The following is a 16993-nucleotide window of genomic DNA, read 5'->3' as shown; positions in this document are numbered from 1 at the left end:
GCCCCCCGGCCCGCCCCGCCCGCGCCGCCGCTGTCACTCGCCGCCCGGCTCCGGTGCGGACTCCCCTGCAGCGGCAGGTAGGGGCACGGCCTCCGGCCGGCGGGGGGGGGGGGGGTGGGGGGGGTGCTGTACGGCCAGATCCCCCTCTCCCCGGTCTATCGGTACTGCTTTTCGCTGTCCCCACGCCGAAAGCGTGAAACGGGGGGGGGGAGAGGAGAAAAAAAAAAATCCAAACCGACTATTTCAGCCCCAAAAAAATCGCCGCGGAGGTGCCGCTTTGCCCAGGGGGCCGCCTCGGCAGCCCGCTCGCTGCAGCAGGGCGAGGGGCGTCCCCTGCGGCAGCGCTGCCGCCCGGCTGCAGGTGCGCGGCGGGGCGGGGTGGCCGGTGGGAAAGGAGGGAGAGGGGGGGCGGATTTTTTTTTTCTCCCCCTTCCCTTTTTTCACCCCCTTTTTTTTTTTTTTTTGCCCCGTTCCCTGGGGCAGGTGGGGCTGGGGGCTGTGCTGGCGGGGCTGCGGCAGGAGGGGCGGGCAGCGCCTTCCCGCCCCGGCGCGGTGCCATCTTCTGCAGCCGCCCTCGGGGAGGGGGGAGGTAGGGAGCAGCTGTAATTAAAAAAAGATAAATTAATCAATAATAGAAAACCATGAGGAAAAGGTGTTTCAGAAAACGGAGCTGTCCACGCCCAGCCTTGAAATTTGGGGGTGGCAAGCGTTATTGAGGTCACGGCGCTCTGGAGTTGCCTTGCTTTGTTGCATCCCCCAAATGCCCCGGCCGAGGGATTCCAATATTTAATGTTAACAGCGAGGCAGCCCAAGGTGGGTTCCTGTGCTGTTAAGCCCTGGGTGTTTTCCAGCCAGGCTGGGGATGCTGGTGCCGATTCCCATGGGTTTGGGGCTGGGGTGGTGCTACTTGGTGTAACTGGTGGTGTCGGTGGTCCCTGGATGTGCCTCGCACCTCACAGGTGTCCCCGTGTAGTGCTGAAATTGCCCCCTTGTCGCTTTCATTAGTCTCTTTCCATGCTGCGTGTTCTTTCTTGTCCTAAAATTGCACCAGGTGGGGCGTGGGGCTGGCCCCCTTTCTGGGGTTTGCTTTTTTTCCTTTAGCTGCTGGGTATTTCTTTGTTTTAAGTCTAACTTCACAGATGTGAAAAGGGAAGTTTTCTTGCCGGGTGTTTCCAGGTGTGCTGCGTGGCACACCTGCCCTCCTGGCTTGGAGCAATTAAACCCATAAGGAGTAGAAACAGCTTACTTCAGGGGAGGGATGGAGATTTCTGCCTGCATCCCTGGCTACAGTGTTAGCGCAAGGGAGGATTCGGTTAGGGAAGATGATTTTTTTTTTTTTTTTAACACCTAGAAATGCAATCCTGTTGTTCCTTTGCAGAGGGCAGCTGCCATCACTTTAAAGGGAGTTTCTCCTTCCATTTGCTGGTGGTACCACCACGCGAGGTGCAGCTCCATTTGCAGCGAGAGGCTGGTCTTGCTTAGAAACGGGCTTGCTGGAACGAGCAGCTGAGATGAGCTAAGCTGTCACTTCAGCAATTTGTATGCAGTGTATTCCTAAGCTGCTCTGCGTTTATCTGTGTGGATCTGGGCAGATGTCTAATGTGTGTCTGAATGAGTGGAACAAAATTCACTACTGAGAATCATTAATTTGTTCTGTTGAGCAATGACTGCCCTCTTATATCTGATGAAGGGTTTTTGCCTTTGCTGCCAATACTCCAGATTTGGAGTGTTTAATGGTTTTCCTTGTGCAGTTCAATTTTTTTTTGCATTTTTTTTTTCTCAAGGTGGTCTGTCAAAACAGGTCTCAGTTGGGTGCTTACAGGCTGCTCTTGAGAGAAGGAAAATTAAAATCTCATTCTCTCTAGAAATGAGAAATAGTCTAACCCAGTTACACTTTGTTCCCTCTTAATATGCAAAATGCTTGGGTTTTTTAAGGATCAAAGCAAGGTGCTGGCTGATTTACCTGTAGTGCGTAGATGTTTTCCAGGCAGATAATTAACACCTGATGAAAGTATTGCATTTTCTCGTTCTTGTTCTAGATAGAGTAATGGTCTTTGGAAGGAGGTATATGGCTGTGCCATCCCCCAGTGTTAGCAGAGGTACCTCTTGCTGCTGAATGCCCTTGGAATTGAAGGGTTGTGTTCAGGGCTTTGGAATTAAGATGCAGGTGGGGTTTGGTTTTTGAGACTTGGCTCTTGTGCTCTGGGGAAATGGGATGCCTCTTCCACAGGTTGGTTGCTTGGGTCTCCATCCTCCATAAGGCTTGATTGTAGCATGAGAGGGTCTTAGGACAGTTGAGTCTTGAACACACAGAGCTTAAAATGAAACACCTGGTGAACTCTGGTTTAAAAGGTTATTAGGCCATTAGTGTGTGCATGGAGGTGTCCAGTGCTGTGGGTCTGTCTTCATCTTGCACAGCAAGATGGCCAGAGGTTGACCCTTGAGAAACTTAAACTAAACCAGCTCTGCCTGTTTTAATGAGTGAAAGCGTGAAGCATGGTTGTCATCGTTTGAAGCCTTTAAACGAAGACTCTGTTTCTCTCTAAAAGAGGACCATTTGTTCAGCCCTGCTCTGGAACAGCTTGCTGCTGATCTGCAGCTTTCAGGTGAACTTGTTGCAAAGGTCCCATCTGACATGAACATGAGACACATCAAGATGTTGTGGTCTCTGCCTGGGAGAACAAGGCTGTTAGCTACTCTGGAAGGGGCAGGTGGCATCACAGATAAGATGTGGACAATTATCCTTCATCAGCTGGGATTAGCTGAGATGAGGACAGAAGTGACAGGACCTCTGTGTGCCCTGTGGGGAGTTCCCGTGGAGAGGAGATGGGTCCACTCCCTTCAGGTGACAAGTGCAATAGTATGTGTTTTGTGTGTGTCCCTCCCTCATTACTCGCCCTTTTCAAGTACTGTGTTAAGTATTTACAGGTCAGGCTTCTCATGTAGTCTTCCTCACCCTGTGTCAGTTCTGCTGGGTTGCCTGCCCTCTGCTTCCAGCCTTTCTTCCCAAGGCATTTCGTTCAAACTGTCCCATTCCCTCTGTGCTTAATAAACTACAGTTTCAGCAGGGCTCAGCTGGACCAAGTAAACATATTTATCAGTCCTGAACAAGGAGTGCTGCAGCTTTCTCATTTCCTTCCTGAAAGCCATGGGGAAGCCTGCTCCCCTGGCCAGGAGAGTAGTCCTCATAGGATAAAAACAAGGGAGATGTGACACTGCAACTGCTCTTTCCACGTTGAGACTGAGCCTGGTGTATCTAGTCAGGGACACTTGTAGCATGCCAGTAAGGTGGACATCTTAATCTTCTGCCTTTCGTGTTTCCCTGCTTCATTTTGAAGACTTGTGTTCTTCATTGCATGCTTGTCCACCTATGTTGCATCATTGTCTTTTTTCAGTGTTTTGCCAGCCGTGGGATTTGGAAGTGTTCGGGTACCACCTTGCTCCTTACGGATTTGCTGGGGCTTAGCTGAGCGGTTCTTACTGGGTAGTAGCAGGGAGTAGAGCAAATTGCTCCTTGATGATGTTTATATTCTCATTTGGAAGTTGGTCTTTGCAGCATCATGGGCCTGTTAGAAATGGCTGGGGAAAGCCACGTTGAAAATGCTTTTGAAATGGTCTCTCTGCCATTTCTTCTGAAAGTCTATGTTATCAGGATGGGAGTAACAAATTGTCCTGACGCTTACCGCAGCACAACTGTAACCGCTTTGCCTGTTGGCATCTGTGTGTGCCTGTACGGGCATTTGGCATTGCTGTTTGAGATGCTGGTGCTGGGGTGTGTCCACGTCCAGACTTCCAGACAAATCCCTTTTGGTTTGCAAAGCGTTGAAAATTGGATCATGAAGCAGTGTCTGAGGGGAAATGCTGAGGGTGGCCATTCCCTTTTTTCCCCAATAGGAATGTTATTCAAAAGCTGGAAGAATGCTGTAGATTTCAGTTTGTCTTGAGCAGAATAAGCTTATTTTGCCAGCCCAGCGTGCTGATGAGGCTTGGTTGTTGTCTCTGCATCTTTTGAGGGAGTGCTGCTAATTTAGCTGTAGCAATGCTCCGGCACTTGATGAATTAGTCAAGAAAGAATCAGGGCGCTGGCTTCTACCCAGCACCCAGTATTGTCCAGTTTGCTTAACCTGCTGGTTGATGAGGTCAGTTGGCTAGTAGGTTGGCTTATTGCTTCCTAGGCTGTGTGCTGGCTGTATGTAGGTGTGGGGCTGGACTGTGAGAGTTGGAAGCTCGTGGTGAAGTGCGCTGGACTTGTGGCAGACTGATGGGTCCTTTGGGTGATGCTGAGAGGGTGTGTGGCATGTCAGGGCTGTCTCTGGAGCTGCTGGAACATGGCACAGGTTTAGGAGGGTCATGGCTCTGCACGCAGGTAAAGCAACCAGCCCCTGAACAACAGGGTCATGTGTTGTGCTTTCTGGGTATATGGCTTGCTCTAAGGTCTGCAGATCTGTGTAGTCTGTGAAAAAGCACTGTGAGCCCTTTCTTGTAAAAGCAAAATGGACCTCTCTAGTTGTATTAGAGCAGCTGAGACTTAAACAAAATCAGAGATGATTGTTTCCCTTGTGTGCCTGCCCTGTGGCCAGGTGGAAGGGGAACCCCAGACTCAGCATCTTGGTTATTCCCAGCCTCTGTTCAGAGAAGCATCAGCTGATGTCTTGGGGAGAAGGACAGCGGCTCTCAGGGGATCTCTCACTAGTACTGCAGTTACATGGGAGCTGGGCTGGCTTTCTAGGTTTTTCTGCCCATCCAGTGTAATCTCTGCTTTCTACCTCAGGAGCTTTGCTTGCTTAACTGTGGTGTTTAGACTCCAGAGGTGGGCTGGTACAGTGTCTGGGGCTCACCCCAAGGGCATGTCCTTGCAGCTGGCAGTGCTTATCAATAAAGGAGGCAGTGCTGCAATGCCTGGGTTGCCAGCAGGGCTCTGCCTACCTGTGGAGGGTAAGAAAAGAAAGGAGGTAATTGCAGAAGTAACTTGAGCTGGCTTTCTAGTCCTTGCAGAGCAGTACAGAGATGTTCCCACTTATCTCCAACCAGTTCTGGGGAGAAAATGAAGGTCAGTGATCCTGGGCACAGGTCAGCAGGCTGTTTGGTGGCAGGTAGCCCTGCCAAAACCTTGTAGAGCACCAGGCTGGCTCAGCCTTGCCCGAGGTGCAGCCCTCAGTTTGGATCACTGCTCCTTCACAGAGATGCACAAGTGGTGGAGCGTCTGCTCTGTGCAGCATTGCTCCCGCCTGGCTTTTTAGCATGAACAGCCCTCAATCCCAAGCTGTCTTTGCAGATCACCCCCAGATGTGGTGGATATAGCAGAGAATTCTGGCCCTTCAGGTTATCCCTTGTGTGGTTTTTAAGGTGGGCACAGCTCTGCTGTGCGAGACTGTGAATAAATCGCTGAATCTCTTCTTGAAGTAGGATGGATCTCCTCCATCTGCGAGTTGAAGCTTTGTTTCGCACTGAAATCTGCCGGTTGTAGGCTGTTTCTTAAAGTGCCTGTGGAAAGCATATGCAGTTTACACTAGAGTCTGGAGGAGATGTATTTGTGCCTTTAGACTTGAGTGGATTTTCTTTGCAAGTCTAATGAGCCCTTCATGCTTCTCAGAAATCAATCCACTGATCTTTCTCTTTCCCTTCCATGCAGTTTGATTAGTAAAAGCAGTCATTATGTGTGGTGTGGCTCCCGTTTTCAGTGTCTTTTCTTTAAATATCCAAGGAAAGGGAGCACCAGGGGATACCTTCTGTTAAGCTAAAAGGATTATCACCACAGTTGGGCTAATTATTTCCATCTTTGCAGCCTCCCCACTGTACCTGCCCTGACCTCTCTTCCTAGAGCAGATCCGGTATCACTGTCTGTCCATCTTTGCCTCTATGCCCTCCCTTGGTATTCTTCTTGAATTGCTTCAGAGTGGTTGGTGGGATTGCACCATTAGTGCCCTGGGAAGGCACGTGGGTTTGCCTCTCAGCTGTCCTGTTAGGCTGGTCAGTGTGTGTGTTGCTCTAAATGAGCTGTGGCTTGGGTGTCAGTGATGATGCTGTAAGGCACATGGGAAGGATGAAGGCTGGGGGGTTATTTTGGGATGAGGTGCAGTCTTAGGGGACATACTATACAAATCCATAGGAAGAAGGCCCGTATTAAACTCTGCTGTTCATGGAGGAACTTCAGCACTTACAAGAGAGGTGATGAAACCACTTGTGTTCATTGTTTTGAATAGTGTGTGTGTGACTTTGAATGCCATGTGCTACAGAGTTGCAGGGCTTTCTGCCACTTGTCAGTATTTCACTTCATGGCTCCCCATCAGCTCCTGTCCCAGGCTGTCTGCCTGGAAGTGCCTGATGTAATTTCAGATGGATTTCATCAGTGTGTCAAGTCACTTGCTGCAGAATGAAATTCCTGGAGGTGTTTGTAAATGGCTCAAAAAATCTAAAGAAGCCTCTCCCATGATCCTTGAACATGTCCAGCTCAGTAATGTGTATGTTTGTGCTGGCCTGGAGATCTGTCTTTGGAAGAAATCAACTGTCTTCCATACATTGGAAAGAAGTGTTTGCTGGGATGTCCTTTTGAAGTTGAAATTGGAGAAGTAGGGGAGTGTTCAGAGTGGTGAAATTCTTCCCTGCCTAAGAAACATTTAATCTTCTGTTTGATCAAAGCTTGACTTAGATCCTGGGTGTGTTGGCTTGGTCTTACCATGAAAGGAGTGTGTGCGTCTTGCTCACAAGCAGCTCTGCTCCTTCTTTCTCTCAAATGTCCTTTCATGTGAGCTTTCTGGTGCAGGGAACATGTCTGGCCAGCTGTGCACATTCTCAGTTGAGTTGAGGGCAGGGCAGGTGTGTCAAAGTCAAGATGAGAGGCAAAGTGATGGGCAGGCAATGTTTTTCTTGGCTGGCTGCTGTGGCTTCACATATCCAGGTAGCAGAGTGAGTCTTTGGCAGAGGGTGAAGGGCGTTACTCCCCAGTGGTGGGTGGTGGGTGCAGGGACCACATGAGCTCTCATCAGGCTGAGATGCAGCAAGATGTGAGCGGAAGGGGGACAAAAAGGAGGCCAAAGAGATGGAGTAAAGCTGGCTGAGGGAATATGTGCATACTGTCTTCTCCCTAGGTCGCTGTCCCAGGAAGGGTCTGTTGGCCCTTGGTGACTGGAGGCACAGTAGTGGGAGGAGTGCGGGAGCAGCAGGAGGCTTCGGAGTGGTGATAAGCAGCATGTCTGCATGATAGTGTCAGAAATATTTGTCCAGGCTGAAAATCTGCTAGCACTGGGCTTATAGGTGACAAAATGTTCCTGTCCTGGTTTGCAGTGTTCAAGGTGAGAGTGTTCATTGAGTGGTTAGTTTGAGGACACAGTGATGACAGAAGGTGTGCCAGAAAGAGACTTTCCCAAGAGAAGGGGTAATCCAGTGGGATGAGCTTCCCAGAGTTTGGTTTGTAGCTCTAGCCTTTTGTGAACTCTCAGGGTTATGTGTCAGTGCAGGCTGGCAAGGGGAGCCTCTGTATGAAGATGCAACTCTTATCTGAAAGCACACTTCACTTTGGTTAGAAGAAACCTAAGATTTGTAAACGTGGCTCATGTTCCTTTCCTAATGCTGACCCACCTCATACAAAATGCTGACTAGCTCCATGCAGGTGCTATTTTATTACTCTCCCACTGCAGATCCTGGATGTGATGGGGTAAGAGTTGCTGGGACTGAATTACTTTTGTGGTTTAAGGTGAGACCTGTGATGAAGCTGGCTTATATGGTTGTGTTACAAAAGTAGAGCTTCATGTGCTCTCTGCCGGTAGCTGTAGCTTGTGGTGTCAGACATCAGCTGTTAGTAAGCACAAAGCTGGGATTTAATCTGAAGTCAGTATTGCCTTTTGTGGTTCATTTTCAGCTCCCACTTATTTTGAATTCGAGGGCAGACTTTACCCTAAGCAAATTCTTCCCTCTGAAGTTACTTCTCTGTATGTGGTTTTACCTACTGCCTCGTCAGCATGACAAATGATGCTGCCCTGGAGCTAGCTGGAGGGGTTTGTAGAAGTAGCTTTTAACAATGGGCATCTCCAAATTGGACAGAAAACTACATGCTTTTCCCTTGGCATCTTCTGGTGTAATAATGGAGAGCCTGGCAGGCATATGTAAGCAGAAGTAATAAATGTTGCTGTTGGCTACAAAAAGGAAAGCAGGTAAAAAGTCTTATCTACAGATCTACTGCTCAGGCTGTGGTGTTGCTTGTAGTCACTGCCCATCAGTAAGCAAGAGAACAGATTCAGAAAGGATGGGACTAAAATGAGGGTATTGGACTTATCCTGTGACAAAGGGAGAGACTCTGAGGCTTGTGAAGAGGAGACGTGCAGGGGTTGTGGTGGTGGGTAGCTGACCTGAAAAGGGCAACTGTGAGCTGGAGAAAGAAGTCTACCACGATGCTCCCAGGTTTTGTTCTCATCCTGAGCAGTGTGTGCATCTTGGGCACCTGCCAAATCCAAGCACCATGTGCACACGTAGGCGTGCTGTCCTGTCTCCTTTTCTTTCTCATCAATCTTTCCTGTTCCTTACCTCTTTCCCTTCCATTTTAAATCTTGCCCAGCAGACCCAGATCCATGTTGTTCTGTGGTGGTCCTGGGAGCTTCTTCGCTGAGGCAGCCGGTGCTTGCCTGGCCCTTTCCTTAGGTAAGAGCTGAGCAACTGGACTTGCTGAGAACAAGATGGGGGCCCAGCTCCCTGCAGGCTGTACTGGGCTCCCAGCATCAGGAATCTCTCATCTGCAGCACTGCTGAGGTGTCATCACTGCATCCTTATTTTATGGTTTTGTAGCCTACTTTGCATGAGTTTTGCCTTTCCCCTGTTCTAGTGTTAGCCGAATTACCTTGCCAGCTCCTCCCTTCCCCCAGGTTTCTCCAGGTGATAGGGGAAGAAAGTCATGAATACTGTTTAATGTGAAGGCACTTATTAATGCTTACTCTCTCAAATATGTCACTGCTTTTATTGTGTCTAATAATAGGGTTTATTGTCATGGCTGTCTTGAGGTCCATGCTCAGCTCCAAAGTGTGTTTCATCACTGCTGCTCATTTACTCCCCTTATGGAGGGGTTTTTGACTCCATGGGTTTGTTTGCTCTATCAACATCCAAGAGCCTCTTGGCGCTTAAGTTCTTAAATGGAAGAATCCTGTACTGTGGTTGCAGCAGTTTTTGTGTGCGGGTGAAAAGCACCTTACCAATGCTCGTGGCAAAATAGTTTGAAATGGCCTGGGTGAAATACTAGACAGTCCTCATTAGCAAGAAGGAGCTGGGCATACCTGGGTGATGCTGAAGGGAGATCAGTTGTGTAAAATGAGTTTTGGCACTGCGTAAGGATTGCTAGGCACTAAAGTCGTGTAGTCTGTGGAGAGAGAAATGCCCTGAATGCTTCTCCTCTGTGAAAATGGGCAGTTCTGTAAGATTGGTAAAGCTGTTGGGCTCCGGTGAGGCAGCAGCAAAGCAAACCCCATCTCAGTGTGAGAACAGAAGCCAGCATCTCCCACCTGCAGTAGACTGTTCTCTGCCTCCCTCGATGAGGAGTGACAAAGTGTTGTGGCTCTAGGTGTGGTCAGAGCCTCTTCAAATAGTCTGTCTCTATTCGTGCACTGCAATAAAAAGAAGCACTACTGAAATACAGGCAACCCTGTTTATTCCAGCCTTTGTATTAGTGATGTAGGGAGAGCCTGTGACCTTAGTGGACATGAATGGATCCCTTGTAACCTGAGACCAGGAGCAATATTATTTTAAGCAAGAAGTAAGGCTCTGAAGCAGGCTGTCCTTTTATACATATCATACATGTGACAGCAGAGCTGCATTTAGAGCTGAAAGAGGATAAAATCCTTGAGAAGACTGATTGCGTCTCATTTATTTTTAACAAATGTACTGGGGAAGATTGAGCCTGGATTCCTAGACTTGGGGCAGTCTTAAATTTGGACAATTTCCACTCTACATGCCTGTGGAAAGGAAGATGGGCACCAACTGGGCTTCCAGCTAATTCCTGGGTAAGATGAAACACATGGATTCTGATTTTTTTTATTTTTTTTTTTTTAAAGCTTGCTCCTCCTTTAGCCTTTGGGTTAGGAGGAGAAATAATGGTTTTACAATCTTTGGCTGAATTTATGGTCTGGGTTCCCATGTGGATTGTCACTATTCATGCTGCCTGCATCTGCTTTTGTTGCAAATCTGCTCATCGGCTCGATAAAACTAGAATCAAGGCAAGACAGATTGCTACCTAATTGTCATCCTGAGTGGCCCAAACTGGGTGAAGACCAGCTGGGGAGAGACATCCGAGTGCTCAGTAGGGATGTGTTTTGTGTATAAAGGATTTTATTTGCTGTTCATCCTTACTTGAAAATCCTTGTTTGTCTTGTGCCTCAGCATGGTTAAAACTGTGCTCCCTCATCATGAAAAATAAAGGTACAAATGCAGCTTCTATTGCGTTTTTATTGTTTTAGAAGCAAGAGCTCTGGTTCTCAAATTCTCTTTAACTTGTGCTGGGTATCAGGAGACACTACCATCGCCCACCGCGCCTCTCACTTGCTGTTTGTGGCGTAATGTATGAAACTCAGAGCTAAAACAGGCACCAGCACCCTTGGCTGAATGGCAGCAGCCCGTGAGCCGTCTGATCAGCTGCTCCCTGTGACTGAGGCCGCAACTTTCCTGTACTCAGTGAGGTGTGAACCCGTTGGGGTGCCCACCCATTTCCCTATAACTCACTGGCTTGGTTGGCATGTTCCAGTCCCTGCCCTCTCTGTCAAGAGTTGAATGATGCACTCATCCCTAGGCTGTGCTCTCCTGCTGATGTGTTTTATTTTGTTTTTTATTTATTCCTTGAGCTCTTCCAGATTAGTTTTTTTTCCTGCATTTATCTTCTTACTGCCCCTTCTGATACAGATTTAATAAAAAAATGCTGCTTTTAGTTTTTAATAAATACTGTTGTGAACATTTTGAGGAAACAGCGTTTTTTCTGCTGTTACGCAGTAACATGACGAGAGATGTAAGTGTAGCAGAAATGATTGATGAATGTCCTATTGTTTGTGTCTTTTGGCCTTAAAAAAAGACGTTCAGGAAGCATGCTCTGACTTTTGACCTCATCTGAAATGTCTCTTAGTCATGAAAAGAAAAAATAATGCAGAAAAGCTAGACAGAAGCTAAAATCGCCTTCTCCAAGCCCTGTCTTGTTGCATAGTGAGCGCTGGGATGAGGAAAAGTCCTGCTAAAGCCCTGAAAGCTTGCAAGATCTGTCATGTTTGTTTCTTTCTAGGGTAAGAAACCAGTGTGTCAAGAATGCATGACTCTTTCCTTCCCCTGTATTTATAGAGAGACTGTCCTGATAAGACATCCTGCTGTGTTCCAGGGCTGTCAGTCATCTTTGGGATGCTGGAACTGGACACTATGGGGCCAAAGGGTATTTGGTGCCCAGTTTGGGTATCAAGTGGCTAAAAGTAACGGCTTGGTGAGATAAGCACTGTGGACAAACTGTGCAGTGATGGTTTGTCACAGGTGTAGAGACCTGTGTTCCTACTGCAGTGGTAAGCTGTGGTTTTTCAGGCAAGCTGGTAATGCCTGGTCCTGCACGTGTGTGTCCGAGATGCTTACCCTGGGCTTCTCGCCACTGCTGAGGGCAGTGAGCATCACTGCTTAACCCAACTGCCTGCACACCCTGTCTGTTCCCTCCCTGTTCCTTGTGGCAGCAGTCGAAGTCTCTGCTGTGGCACACTGGAGACCACTTCTGTGTTGCCTATCTTTGCAGCTAGGAGCTCTGCAGACTTGGATCCTGTAGAAGTAAAATAGTGCTCCCTGGGAAAAACTCACCTGACTTGGCTTCTTCCCTGGGACAGGCTTTCTGCTGCTGCAAGAGCGATGCCAGCCACGGTGGCGTGGCAGTATGGTAGCTGGAGCAGATGGTGCTGTTGTCATCGTTTTGATTTCGATCCATGTGTTGAAACAGCTCAAAATAACTTAAGAAATGAAGGCCCAATCTGAGAAGATGCCTTGAATGCTTTCCTTGCCCTGAGAAAATCTCCTGCAGTATTAATGTCCACAGCACTTTCCTGGTTCTGTCATATCCACTCTCACTAGGATCACTCACATTTGTAGGCTAGAGCTGTGGCATGAAGAATCTTTTATATTTAATATCTTCATTGCTATGGCAGCATTGAATATTCACAGAACTTCTGTCAGGATGCAGCAAATGTTGTCAGCACTATGAAATCAAAGAAAGAGGAGCAGCTGAGATCAAAGTAAGCAATAAATACATACCTTGTGTCTTGACAGCATCTTTTTCAAGCTGGAGGCAAAACCTGGAGGGCTCAAGGTGCAGCTGGATAGTGGCTGGTGCTGGCCTCCCACGCTTTCCGCCTCTGCTACGCCGGTGCTCCAAAGCTGGGGTGAGATGACCCATAGCACTACTGCAACACACAACTTCTGCTTGTGAGGGCTTCAGTTTCTGCTGGTTTAGTACCTTGAACCACCTCCCAGTGGGGTGTTGGAGCAGTGCTGGTAGTGTAAGGAATAAGGACCAAGCAGTGTGATCTGAGGCTGGCTTGTGGAATTGCAGCCTGGCTTTGCCCAGTTTTGAGGTAGGGGCCTCGCTCTTTGGATCTTTCCACAATCAAAACATTGCTGCTCTGACGGCAAGGTATCTACTTTTTTTACCACGTATTTTGGGCCCTTCCTGTGGTGCTGCACCACATGTACACATGTTACTGGCTTGGTTAAGGTGGAAGGTGATACAAAGTACCCAAATCTTCAAGTCCATTTGCAGGTGTAAGTGAAGTTTTCTTCTCATAAAATTCTCTTAATTTATGAGGCTTCTGGTTGCACATCGATCTTCTCAGTGTCAGCATCATTTGAGCCTAGCATCAAACACAGCATCATCATCTGCATTTGTGCATAGAGAGGTAGGGGAAGGAAACTGGTGTGCAGCCGGCTCACGGCTTGCACTGAGGCCAGCTGGCTAGAGCAGCTCCTGGAGAATGTAGGATGTGGCCCTTCCCAGCACAGGAAGGCTTAATCCTGCTTGTTTGTCCCTGGGGGCCCTGGCTCTGTGCACCGCAGCAAAGGTGGCTGTTTTCTCCTGCAGCAAAGAAAGAAAAGATTCGTGGGGCTGGCAGGAAGGCAGCAGAGTACTGCAAGGGGTTTCTTTCCTTGCAGTGGACTCTGCAATTTTTGCACTTAAGTGCAGAATTTAACTTAAACTTCAATGCAGAGTGTGCTGATGGTGTGTGCGCTCTGCAGATGGCTCAGGGCTTGTATTTGATCCCATGTTTACACCAGGTTTCAGACATTTCTATAGCCTGTGGCTCTGGTGCACCAAATGGATGCTGTTGTGCGTGTGCCACTACAAAAGCCTGCGGAGAAAGGAAATTAGCAGAGCTTTGGTTCTTGCACTGGCAGTCGTCTCTGCTGGGTCCTACAGCACACTGCTGTGCTGCAAAGCAGTAGGTTGTAAAATGGAGACGGTGCTGGAGAGCTCACGTGCAGATGAACAGCAAAGCTGCATTCAAGGAATCGCTGTTCACTAACCTGCTAGAAATACCTTCATCTGGCACTTCGGTTGATCATGTTGCACACCTACTAGGTGGAGCGAGTGCCTGTCCGAGAGCCCAGCCCCACACCGTCTCATCAGCCAGCATGGGTATATTCACCCTCCTGTTTGAGGGTGTTTGGTGTCTAGCTGGCTAATAGAGAGTTTTGGGGTATTTCTCAGCTCTTTGATTAACTGAATTGCATTTCAGGAGGTCGGTCTGGGAACCTAAGAAGGGTGTGACACTGCTCAGTGTCCTCCCAAATTGGCTGTGTTCAGGGAAATGGGGGTGGTCCTTTATCTATCAGCCTTTCCCTGCCCTGGGATGTGTTGTGGTACCCACTGGAGCATGAAATAAGTCCTGTCAGTTTGTTTCTGACCTCATATTAATGAAGAAAATTGTGATAACCATGAGAAACTGCTGGCCACACTAATAGTCCTGCTTGTGGTATATTGCAAGCGTCCACAGACCAGATGAGCCCTGCCAGGTTCCTTTTCCCACTGACTGCTGTGTGAAAGGGACCTTCCTTTACTGCTTATCATGGGAACATCCTTTATAACTGTTTGACGTGAGTGACAGAGGGGAGTGCAGCAGCCATCAGTTAGTGGGGATGGATGTCTGTTTTTCTTTCTTCAGGCAGTGCAACCTCTCAGGAAAGCAATTTCTTCCTCCTCATGGTGTAACTTGCCAGCCAAGGTAAAGGAGACTTTTGATGGGGCAGAACGCTGTCGTGCTGTCAACTGTCCTAATTCATTAAGACTCCAGTGGCATTTTTGGGAACTTTTCTTTCCTCTTTCCCTCTTCCCATCCAGGCACACATAAACATTACTTTTCTGCTATTGCTGGAAGGTAACATGCTAAGAACACATTGACTTGTGTTTCCTTCCCTGATGGATTCTTTTCTGTGGCAGCGGGCAGGCTGGGGGAGCAGCTCCTCCCAGCAACCGGTGAGACTGGCCGAGGACTTTGCCATACTGCCATGCATAGCTGTTCAGCCGCATCTCAGCATGCAGCCCAGCCCTTGAAAGGCAGTGCAGGGGAAATATTAGGCTTCCACCATTTTCTGTTAAGTGAATAATGACTGGTACAAGCCTGAATGCTGGTGAGCCCGCCTTAAAACCCGCAGCAGCAGGGAAGATGCTCTGATTTTCAGCAGGTTGGGCTGAACCTGGGATGGGAAGAGTCAAAGAGAATTAGCTGGTAAATAAGATCTCCTGCCTTCTCTTTGATCCGCTCTACATGTTCAACTGCTTAAAGGCTTCCCAAGCAAGCAGGATTTTGGGGGAGGAAGAATTTATCCTCCCAGAGACCATCTCATAGCTCTGTGAAATGCATGACTGCAAGATACTCTAGCAGGGGGCTGGGAAGAAATCCGAAGGTAGCCTAGTAAATCCCTGCCAAAGAGGCTTCTCTTACTTCTATTCTCAAAGAGCCTGCTGAACAGACAGGGCAAGCTTTAAAACTACTGTTGCTTCCTTTTTTGCTGCCGTGTAAGCCACTCTGATCAGAGCTTTAATCTAGCTAAAGTTAGTGGACTTAGAGACAGCCTGATCTTTGCATCATAGCATGGAATGAGAAGGGTGATCCAGAGGGCTGACACCTCCCTGGGCAGCGGTCGCCCTTGAATGCCCTCATGTAAGCTCACAGAGAAAGCTGGGGCGGGGGGCCTGCTGTAGCAGTGTTGCAAAAGGTTGGTTTTGATTTGGTCAGATAAGCTAGACAAAAAGTGAAAAAGAAAGGTAAGAAGGGGTAAAAGATCGAGGAAGGAAGATACTAATAGGAGTAGTAGATGCTGCAGGTTGACACAGAGGTGCTTGGGTTTTGGATGAGGTGAAAAGTGGAGCCTTGCTGCCTTTATGTTCCCGTAGCTCTGGTTTCTCTACTGCAGTGCTGCTCCAGAGAGTCCTACCTGAAGGGCAGCAGTGCACCTGGGAGCATGCATGTTATGGTGTCTGTGAGAGCCTGGCTTCCACTCTGGTTTTTCCCCAGCCTCCTCCATGACAAGCCTTTTCACCTCTATCCCCCTTGCAGGGAAGATGGGAATAATGATGTCTTTGGTAAACCGCCTTGTGCTTCTGTCATTAGCAATTGATGCAAGATTTAGGGTTAATATTCCTACGCTGCAAAACACTTGTGTATGTTCCCTCGAGCAATTCCCAGCATATTCCTGTTCCTTGAAGAGGCCACATTTGTGGTGCCCTTTTACTTGGGCAGAGAAGAGACATGGAGATAAAACCATTTCCCATCTCCTGAGTCCAGCTACTCTTGCAGCTCAGGCTGTGAGCTGGAGTTGTGTGCCTGGATAATCTGGTCTCCTAATTGCCACCCTGCTTGGAGGCAGCTGCTGAACTGGGCCTAAGCTGATTTGGGATGGCAAATTCTGTTAGTTTAATTCTCAGCAACACTGAGGAACTTGTCAGCACGTGAGTATCCCTTGGCTTTTCTCTAGCCACGAGTGTGCCCTGGAGACCTTTGCCAGCTGGTAACCCCAGCATTTACCTTGCAGAGCTCTTGGCTGTGGAGAGGTTAGATTTTTAAGAGCTATTTACTGACAGTTGCCTGAGCTCTTGTGTCTTTGAACCCTGCTTTTCTATTCCCTTTTGATGCTGTTTGTACAGAATCATGGCATCTCACTGGTTGGGGCTTCCTTGCCCTGTTACCACCCTCACCTTTCCCCAGCTCCTTCCCAGACTTGGTAATATGTCATTAGCTGGTGTGGGAGTTGTTTATTGCCTGGTCTCAGTAACCTTCAGGTCCCAAATGGGTATGCATGAAGCCAGCGTGACCACCCTTGCTGTGACGAGGCTCCTGTACCTCAAAGCTGTTCTGCTGTGAACCCAAACCCATCTCATGTCTGCATGGGAGGTGTCCAGCCCCCAGAGAAAGGTGTCAAAAGTTCCAGGCCCCCAAGGAGTCACTTAAACTATAATATGGAAAAAATGTGGAAAAAACAAAGAAGAAAGATGCATTTTTGAGACCGTTTCTTTTGCAACTCCCTCCTATTGTTCTAAGAGGTGTTCGTCTGTCTGTGAACCTGAAGGAAGTTTTTCTAGCCTCTTGACTAGATAACTTGAAACTGCATGTAATTTCTCAGCTCACTGCATATTAGGCAGTGCTTGTGATTAATGAGATCACTGTCCATATTCCTTCCTCTGTCAGCTTCTCGGAAAAACAGTACTTGGAGAAGTACACAAAGGAGATGAAAAGAAAGTTGCTTATGAATTATGAACAGCCTTTCTGGCTGATGTTATTTCATGGGGCTGTCACTCCATTTTAATTAAGTAATTCAGATGGAATGATGCTTTTTTTAAAACCCTGTTTGTGTTTGATCACCTTTCAGAGGTAACACTTAGATAGCTCATGTTTGTTGAATTTTCATTTTCAAGTAACAAGAGTGGGTGCTTACTAACCTTACTGATTAAATAATGGAGAAGGAAGACACTGCTGTGGTTGAGCACAAGACACAATAGCCAAGAGGCTTT

The 16993-nt window shown here is 48.0% G+C and overlaps 2 protein-coding genes across 3 annotated transcripts in view; one reads left to right on the top strand and one right to left on the bottom strand.

Moving 5' to 3' along the window:
• SLC25A39 (solute carrier family 25, member 39) overlaps positions 1-9634 on the bottom strand; it is a 23564-nt gene extending 13930 nt beyond the window's left edge. Inside the window, exon 1 of the mRNA XM_010561407.1 lies at positions 9625-9634. The gene's annotated coding sequence lies outside the window, so the exon portion shown is untranslated. The remainder of the gene's footprint in view (positions 1-9624) is intronic.
• MAPT (microtubule-associated protein tau) overlaps positions 4-16993 on the top strand; it is a 50518-nt gene continuing 33528 nt past the window's right edge. Inside the window, exons 1-2 of one of the 2 annotated variants that reach the window (XM_010561408.1) lie at positions 47-77; positions 8555-8634. The gene's annotated coding sequence lies outside the window, so the exon portion shown is untranslated. Of the gene's footprint in view, positions 78-8554; positions 8635-16993 lie in introns of both variants that reach the window. The other variant, XM_010561409.1, reaches the window with a different exon arrangement.

The sequence above is a fragment of the Haliaeetus leucocephalus genome, unplaced genomic scaffold, assembly GCF_000737465.1.
Source record: "Haliaeetus leucocephalus isolate CR32 unplaced genomic scaffold, Haliaeetus_leucocephalus-4.0 Scaffold144, whole genome shotgun sequence".
Classification (NCBI taxonomy): domain Eukaryota; kingdom Metazoa; phylum Chordata; class Aves; order Accipitriformes; family Accipitridae; genus Haliaeetus; species Haliaeetus leucocephalus.
The sequence above is the reverse complement of the archived record's forward strand: the minus strand, read 5'-3'. Positions and strand labels throughout refer to the sequence as shown.